This window comes from Pseudoliparis swirei, chromosome 15, assembly GCF_029220125.1.
Source record: "Pseudoliparis swirei isolate HS2019 ecotype Mariana Trench chromosome 15, NWPU_hadal_v1, whole genome shotgun sequence".
NCBI lineage: Eukaryota > Metazoa > Chordata > Actinopteri > Perciformes > Liparidae > Pseudoliparis > Pseudoliparis swirei.
Window position 1 is genome coordinate 17,407,870 of NC_079402.1, and position 9,738 is coordinate 17,417,607.

The following is a 9,738-nucleotide window of genomic DNA, read 5'->3' on the forward strand; positions in this document are numbered from 1 at the left end:
GCTGGTTGTGTGTGTTTTCATTCAGGGTTGAACATGCGTAAGCAGCATAAAGCACATTATTTTTCTCATTCTGTCTGTTCCAATGTTCCTGTACTCAACTGTCTCTTAAAGCCCCCCCCCCCCCCCCCCCCATGCAGAACAAGCCCAGTCTGCTCTGGTTGCACCTTTACAAAGGTAGTTCTGCAGCTGCAGGTGGAGATACACTCAGATGGGCCTGTGGTATATTATAATATGCTTGCAATAAGCCACATTTGAATTGGCTTGTTGAATTACATGTGTTCGGATTCAGGAAGCCCACAAAAAAGATGTACTGGGGGGTTTTACTTCACAGTGTGTGAGTTAATCGGCACTCCAGACGCCCGAAATGGACGTGCTCAAGCTCCGAAGTGAGTTTTCAAAGCTAATTCCCCTTTAAAAATGACACTCTGAGTCCTCTGAAATGTGACAAGATGCTCCAAGTAAAAATGGCTTTCAGTCAAAGAGGTTGGAAAGCACGAGTTTAATCTTTAACAATGCATTACATTTTTATAAGCTCACCATAGGATTTAAAAATACAATTTTAATATGAAAAGTACCTGGAAGCTAGTTGAATAAGATGGAGTGAAAAGTAGAAAATCATTCACTTTGAAAGGTAGTGGAATATAAAGGCAACTCAAATGTCACTTACTTTCCCCTAATAGCTATTATTATTATTATTATTTATACTTATTATTATTATTATTATTATTATTATGATTAGGTATTTCGTGAATCCCTTCTAGGACTCAAGGGGAGATAAACTAGTGCGATACAAAGAGCCGGTGGCTCCGGTCCTCAGATGGCGGCTCAGAAAACTTCCCTGGACACTTCTGGCAAGTCTCAGGATATTTAGCCTCAGCTGTTTGATGGCTGTGAGGAGCCCCAAATATGACTACTTAGTAATTCATGACACACATAAGCTGCTTCCATGAGGCGCTGAGGTTGTGTGAGATCCTGACCCAATTTATTCCGAACTTTGGGAGAGCTTTAGCTCTCGGTTTGTTTGTCTGCTTGTTTGGCTTCATCCAAGTGGAGCCAGCTCTGCCTCAAACAAAGCAGCTGGAAACCGACTCGGTTTAGTTTCTGGAGAGAGTTTTAGGAGGGGATATGTGTCAGGCAGGAAGTCCACAGTGTTTTATGTCCTGGACTTGGAACTGCCACTTTTTCTCTCTGGGTGGTCGAAACATGAATCATGACACACACACTCACACACTCACACACTCACACACTCACACACTCACACATCACCCTAAGCGTGTTCAACGGAGGCCTCTGTGTCCTGCTGCGCTGCACTGAGGTGCACAAGTTGAAAAAGATTTCCCTGCACGTACCATCGCTTGAAAATAACACATTTTAGACACACACCCTGTCGCACGCAGTCTCCCAACCACACATTTACACACACACACAATCACACAATCACACGGCTAACATATTGTTCTCAGACCAACACAACACATTATCTCCCCCGCAAATGTTCCTCTCTCTCTCTCTCTCCTCTCTCTCCCTCTCTCTCCCCCTCTCTGTCTCTCAATCCATCTCTTTCCCCCCTCTCTCTCTCTCTCTCTCTCTCTCTCCCTCTCTCCCTCTATCTCTCCTGCTCTCTCTCTCTCACAACCAGGCACACGCTCCCTCCCGGTCGCTCTGTGTGTGCGGCGCAGCGCTGAGAGGAGTGTGTCGGGTTGTCAGTCATTAATCTGCTACAGCACAGCCTGTAATCCTGATGACGGAGCAGAGCGGGCTTACAGAGAGCAGAGAGGATCTGAGCCCAGCCTGGAGTGGGGAACAAAGGAGCCGGAGAAGACTGGCTTTGAATCCATAAAGAGAAAGGAAGTGTGTGTGTGTGTGTGTGTGTGTGTGTGTGTGTGTGTGTGTGTGTGTGTGTGTGTGTGTGTGTGTGTAGGTGTTTGTGTGTGTGTGTGTGTGGAGATTCTGGGGTGAGGTATAGGTAACTATTTTGTCAGCAGTGCTGCAGTGCTATTCAAGAATGCTGGCACACACAAAAGGGAGAAAAGCTTTACATGGAAAGCAACCCGGGCTGCCGGTGTGTCACAGTGACACACAGGAGGTAAACGGGCTCCAGAGAGAGAGAGAGAGAGAGAGAGAGAGAGAGAGAGAACAAGCCCATTGAGGGGTCTCTTCAAAGAAACATCAAGGGTCAAAGTCGGGTCACGCAATTCGGTGCAACACATCAGTCTTCAGGCGTCTACAGCCGTGCATAATGAGCATGTGGAAACAACTACGACTGCCTCGGCTGAGAGGAAGCAGCCCGGCTAACGCTGCATGAGTCATTGAGCTGAGAGATGGAGATCTTATGTTTCACTTTACCACACGACAACCAAAGAGGTCATTTCACAGTCAATCAGACGGAGAAGTCGGAGGTGCCGGAGACACAACCTGTCCCGCATAAAACATGACGTCATGTGAAGACGTGACGAAAAGCGGTGTCTTTTTTCTCTCTCAAGGACATTATAATGATTCCGATAAACAAGCCCCAGAGATGCAGTGGTACTTGAAAGAATTTTTCTTTTCTTTGAACTGAGATAGGAGTCTCATTAGGGACGGAATAAAGGAAAAATATGGATTGGATGTGGACCAGGGAATCCAAATTAAAAAGAATACACCCACATATACAATTTCAAAGGAATCACACACACACACACACACAGTGTCCCGGTCATATAGCACTGTGTGTGTGTGTGTGTGTGTGTGTGTGTGTGTGTGTGTGTGTGTGTGTGTGTGTGTGTGTGTGTGTGTGTGTGTGTAGGTGTGTGTGTGTGTGTGTGTTTCACTGGGACATGGTAAATAATGAATTTAAAAGTATCCATTTGAAGACGGCCTGCCAAGTTTTCGGAGTCAACCGCAATAGCTGTAGATTGGTTTCATAAGTTATGAGCTAAATTCTCCCCTGACGCTGCTGCCACTGACGCAAAGACGGGAAATAGAAATGTAAATACACCGAGGCTGAGGAGGAGAAACACTGCAGACCTGCGTCGAGGCGAGTTGTCTGGCAGCCTGGCTTCAGGGGAAAAAATAAAAAATCCAGCGAGGTTCCTTCGACATTCACTTAGTTGTTTCTTTTATACTTGGACATTGCGACTTATTTGGCGTTTACCTTTATTTTCCTACCTTCCTAACCTGCCTCCCGACAGAAGTTGGGTGAATCGGTCCGTTAGCTTGAAGTTGAAAGTGGGCCAGGGTCAGACTGATGGACTGCAGCACCCTTTAGTTACCAACTTACCTCCATTGTGGCTTCAACACTCCTGCCAATCAAATACGCGGAGTTCATGTCGCTGTTCCCAAAAGCTGTTTCAGTCTGACACTTTATTTTGAAGTCCTGCGGAGTGTTGTGTCAGTTAACCGCTGACCCCACACACGAGTTATACATCCGCTACAGAAACATAACTGTTGAATCCAGATGAATCCACGGCTATACTTAGGTGTCATGCAGCAAAACTCCTGTTGCAAAACAATGAGTTTATAAAACAGGATACCAAAGAATAAAGAGTGTGTGCCTGCAGGGCAGTCGATGTGCTGGGGAATACGTTAGACAATTATGTTCAGGGGGAACGTGTCACTGTTAGAGAAGAGCTCGTTTTCTGAGCATCAAAGTCAGCCTCTCTGAAGACGCGTGAGAGAACTTCAAAGTCCTGGACATCGAACACGAAAACGAAGAGACAAAATATTTCCAAACACGACGCCTGGAGAGACCATCTCCACGTGGAGTTCTTCCTCGTCTTATTTAGAGCTTGTCGTAAGTCAAGATATAATAGACGGAATTAAGATTGTCGATTTGATAATTACACAGTAAATTCCAGGGTGTTAAAAATTCAGTGTTACAGTATATTAACTCTTTCAGAGTTATTACAACACTAGCAAGAGTAAATAGCCCCCAGTGTTGGTGTAAATATTCAGAGTTAATTCCTCAGTGTTAAGAAGTCAGTGTAAAAGTGAATTGACTCGTTCAGAGTCATTACAACTTAAGCCAGAGCAAAACCCCCATGGTGATGACAACGTTCACTGTTACTCTGGAAAGACACTCGGACTATTGTCAATCAAATGTAACACTTCTCAGTGCAGAGTAAAATAACAACTCTTAGAGTTGCGTTAACTCTGAAATGTTAACATATATTCAGTGTTACTTTAACACTCTCAAGATAAGGGACCTTATGTTCGCTGGCTGAGTGTTAAAATGTACTCTTTAAGTGTTAAATTGACAATTTATCCTTCAATAAGTGTTTGAAAGAAAAGAATATTTTAGTTTTTTCTTTTTTCATGCTCCACAACAGACCAAGAATCAATAGTTTATGTAGAGATCCTCGGCGGCTTGAGATGGAACTGAATTTACTATCCAGACACGTTAGCTCAGGAATAGTCTCGCAATCAATATCTTGCTTTTCCAAACCTCTCCAGAATAGATAGATAGATAGATAGATATATACTTTATTAATCCCCAAGGGGAAATTTGTCGAGTCAGTAGCAGCAACACACAAGAATAAAAATAAAAATAAAAAAACACAAAATATAAGAAGGGTTAGGGTGATCTGGCAAGAGGTGAACTGTTGTAGAGCCTCATAGCCGTCGGCAGGAATGTTCTCCTGTATCTCTCCTTGTGGCAGCGGAGCGTGAGGAGACGTCTGGAGAAAGTACTCCTCTGTCCCTGTAGGAGGTGGTGGAGAGGGTGGTCCGGGTTGTCCAATATGGACACCAGTTTCTTCAACGTCCTCCTCTCCACCACCTGTTCCAGGTGCTCCAGCTGGCAGCCGATGATGGAGCCAGCCTTCCTAACCAGTTTGTTAAGACGGCTGGTGTCACCGGCTCCGATGCTGCTCCCCAGCAGACAATGGCAAAGTGCAGCACACTGGCCACAACCGACTGGTAGAATAACTCCAGCATCTTGCTGCTCACGTTGAAGGATCAAGCTTTCTCAGGAAAAGAGTCGACTCATCCCTTCTTGTACACAGCGTTGATGTTGGCCTTCCAGTTCAGTCGGCTGTCGATGGAGACGCCCAGGTACTTGTACTCCTCCACCATGTCCACGTCCACTCCCAGGACACTCAGAGGTGTAGGAGCTGTCGCCTTCCTCCTGAAGTCCACCACCATCTCTCTGGTCTTGGCCACGTTCAGCCGCAGGTGGTTCTCATCGGCCCACTTTACAAAGTCACTCACCACTGTCCTGTACTCCTCCTCCCGTCCATCCCTAATACACCCGACCACTGCAGAATCATCAGAGTACTTCTGCAGATGGCATGACTCCGTGTTGTACTGGAAGTCACTGGTGTACAGGGTGAAGAGGAAGGGAGACAGAACAGTTGCCTGTGGGGCTCCAACATCACTGACCACCGTTCCAGACAGCACACGGCCCATTCTGACAAACTGTGGTCTGCCTGTGAGGTAGTCAGTGATCCAGGAGATGGTGGACGCGTCCACACCGGCCACCCGCAGCTTCTCACTCAGCAGCAGTGGCTGGATGGTGTTAAATGCACTGGAGAAGTCAAAGAAAGTGACTCTCACAGAGACACCGGTTCCATCCAGGTGCGACTGAGCTCGTTGCAGCAGGTAGATGATGGCGTCGTCCACTCCCACATGAGGCTGGTAAGCAAATTGCAGAGGGTCCTTGTTGTAAACAAAGGCTTCAAAGTTCAATCAAATTATGGATAAATCAATTTAAAAACGTTTTGAACCCTTGAAGACTGAAAGCAGGGTTAACACCTCAGAGGTCTGGCAGGTAGATTTACTAAAACCGTTGGACAGAACCCGGCTGTTTCCCCCTATTTCCAGTCTTTGTGCTAAGCTAAGCTAACTAAATTGTCTCTTAGCTTCATATTTAATGTCGTGGTTCTGCATCTTGATACAAAGTCTGGCACAAGACCATTTACTGCCTTTATTTCCCACAGCATCAACTCCTCAACAAGAGGCAGACGCCTTCCACTCTTAATGAGTCGGGGGATCCTCCGACAACACATCACATTATGAGCTCCGTCTACCTGCCGCACACACAGCTGGTCTCCAGTGGCGTGATTATACGAGTAATGCTGTGGTATTAATTGGAATTGCCGCCCCGGAAGAATTTCATGAGTAAAATAAGTTATTCGTGATGACTTGATGATGATTTCCACCAGGATTGGTCAAACAGGTCTTCGTGAATAACAACGACTCAGCTGAAATGAACACATTGGGGGAGTTTGTATCAACATCAATTATTTTACGCTACCTTTTTTAGCTGTTATGGAAAGCATGACAACTAATTCATACCACGATTCATTATTTGCTTGATTATACACATTTATAAAGAATAAATGAAGATTAGCATTGATACGGTCCAACATATATATATTAAGTCACTAACTGCAATTTCTCACCCCTCAAGTTATACAAGTCTTTTGCATCGGTGTTGAATTGCAGCATTAATATTTAATAAGAATATCTTGATGGTCATTTTAACCGTGAAAGATGTGTTCTAGTTGCTTCACATTGACCCAGTTAAAGCAGTGGATTTTAAAATTCAGGGATATCACTTCACAATGCACAGACTGCTGTGGTGCAAAGGGGAAAGGCATTTGGCCAAAAGAAAAGAGGAATATAATCCATCGCTTTAAGGGAGGTATCATTTCTAAACACATCCTCTTGGTTATGGATATAAGGCTTTTCACTGAAAACACACAGGCCATACACAACTGTGTTTAGACAGTGACCACTACATCATGATGGATGTGGTGTGTGCTTAAAGCAGAGTGGTCACACTGAAAAGCAAAAGCAACTCCACAGAAGCTGTCATGCTGTTTTTCTCCAATTCACAAGATGATAAGGGTTGGTTGAGGAGCAAGGAGGTGATTGACATGAAAGAAACATGAATGTCCAGAGCTCAAAATACTGCAATGCTGAGTTCTTCGTCCTGTGGAACAGAGCAGAACCTACATATTGAAGTAAGATAGTGACACAGAGGTCATCATGCTGATATCAGTGGTGGAAGATGTCCTCTCTTCTCTTTTACTAAAGTCTAATGTACAATACAACCATCTAAATACTCCATTACAAAGTCCTGATATCCAAATTCAGTATAATAATTATTACTGATTGTACCTAAAGCTGTAAAGTAATGCAGTGGGTCTAAAATGGCTTTTAAATGCAAATGAGAGGTTCAGGTAGGATAGGGAATGTTTTTGAAACATGTGACAAGAACAAACCAACAAGACTGCGTCACAATGTAATCACGTGATGGTCTGATATAAAAAAAAGTTTTTCATCATAGCTTTTTTTTAAATTATAAATGCATCCTATTATGTTTATGCTGCTTTGTGAATTTCAACGACGATTAAATAGAGTTTAAAAATATATAATTTAATTCATGTAATGCAATCTGCAGTATCTATTAGCCAGTTATTACCCATGTTCGCACCTGTTTTCTACGGCAAGCAGCAGGGGCCATAAATGAGTAAAAAGCCGGCTAATTGGATTCAAAGAGCTGCAACACAAGGACCCGCAGATGGGCTCCTCATAAAGAGCACAATGCAGTTGATCCCTGGCTCCCATGTCGGGGCAGTAACGCGATAGCGGCTCCTTCCTCCTGCAGGAGAGCCGTGACAACTTCAACATCTCTCCGTTCCTGCAGAACATTCCTGTGAAACGTGTTCTTTCTTCTTTCTTTTTTTTGCGACAGTGCACGTGAGTTTCGGCAATGAGAAACACTTTCCGTGAGAGATCAGTGTGACACACCTGTGGGTGCTCAGTCTAATTAGCGGAAGCCCCGTTAACTCTGCAGCGATGGTGCGTTTTGGGGCTCTGTGGATGGGAGTTCTTCTCCAGTTTTGTCGAGCGACGATTTTCACCAACAACTGGGCGGTGAGAATACGAGGGGACCCCGAGACTGTCAACAGGATAGCAGAGAGATATGGATTTACCAATATGGGTCAGGTAGGTGCCACCGGACGAGGACACGCAGAGCTTCTGCAGCCTTGAGCTCAAATAGTTGTCTTTGTAGTTTTTTAATATTTGAATTTTGAATTTTATTCATTTAGCCAGTCACTGTTAATGTTATAAGGATGCTCAGAGAGGAGGCCTGTCGGTAGACAAGCTGCAGGCCTTCTCATTGAATGTCACTGAGCTCCAGCAACACTAATAACAACATTTAAATAGACAATATAATGTCCCACATCTTTGGAAATAATCCTCTCTAACTCACCACTTTACATTATCTCGATGTAATCAGTGTAATCAATAAAATAATAGTAATGGACCATCTAATAACCAGACTTCTACATCTATAATGTCATAAAAACAATGTTATTGCAAATATCCAACTGGAGTTGGACATGTATTGTTTTTAAAAGTAATATTAAGTGCAATAGAATATGCTTTTTGTCTATTACTCTTCCATTATGCTATAAATAAGGGTACATAAAAACATATATCTCATCTAGATGGTAAACATTAAAACACAGTTGCATAAAACACAAAGCACAATAGAAGCGATATTAAAAGCAGCACCAGGTACTCCACGGAGAGGACTCAATTGAGGTCAAATAAAAAATGCATTGTTCTCATTCTTGCCTTGAATAATATTTTGCAGGGATGTGAGTGTGCTTTTTAAAATTAAATAAAAATATCTAAAATCCTGTGTGCCGAGGTAGCAATAGCTCTAATTAAGAAATGTTATGGAAACATTATTTTCTATATATTTATTGGAATTTTGTGAAGCAATTCACTCCTTGCCATCTGTTAAGCAGAAGCTAGAGTAATGTTTGATTAATTTCTCTTCAAGATTTAAGAAAATCATGATCATTCATGACAGTTAAAAGTCATTTTTGGAGCGGCTGTAGATGATTGTTTCCCAAAATGATTAAAAGGTAATAAGCCTAACTGGTAGAGGGGGTGCTCTACTGCAGAATGAAGTTCAGGTGTTGGCCTAAGTCACCACATTTTTTTACTTTGGAGCCTGGAGAACTTTTTATGTCAGAAGTCAGCGGCTGACTAGCCTGGTGGGATGTTCATCGCGGTGTGAGGCGGATAACAAGCAAGCATAAAAAATAAATAACATTTTATTCTCTCACCTCTTGGCTTTATTTCCATATTCTGACCATATACAGTAATATTACTTATCCAAACAGTTAAACCTCAATTGTCATTCCAATCCAGGTTTGCAAAGGGTCGCCATAACTCCTTTATTCTATCAAAAACAATCAATCTGATCGGAGATGTCCGTACACCCACAAAATGACCAAATAAAAACTAAATCAATAAATTATAAAGCGAATATATAAAACAGAGTGAGGTGTCGAGGCCAAGCCCATACCATTCTACACATGTGCTCTCTGGGGTGAGGCGCTGTAATGAAAGTTGCAGGTCTTGGGTCAATGTTTCACTATGAGGGGGGGGGGGGTGGGTATGAGAACCTTTGATGCTTAGGTCAGAGGTCAGAGGTAAAAAGATAATTTCACAATGGAAACATTCGAGAGAAAAAAAGGGAAAATAATTTCTTCTCGTCAGTCACAGAAAATAAGCAACCTTATGAAACCTTTTTTTTCTTAACGCTCCTTTTCTTGTATAGAAGATACATCTGTTTACGTCATGGTATCACACACACATACACATACACACACACACATACACACACACACACACACACACACACACACACAAGCAGCAGTGTGGCTGGAGTCTTGTGACTCAGGTTTCTGTTGCCTGAAAAGCTATCACAGGTGTTAGGTAGCGGCCTGAATG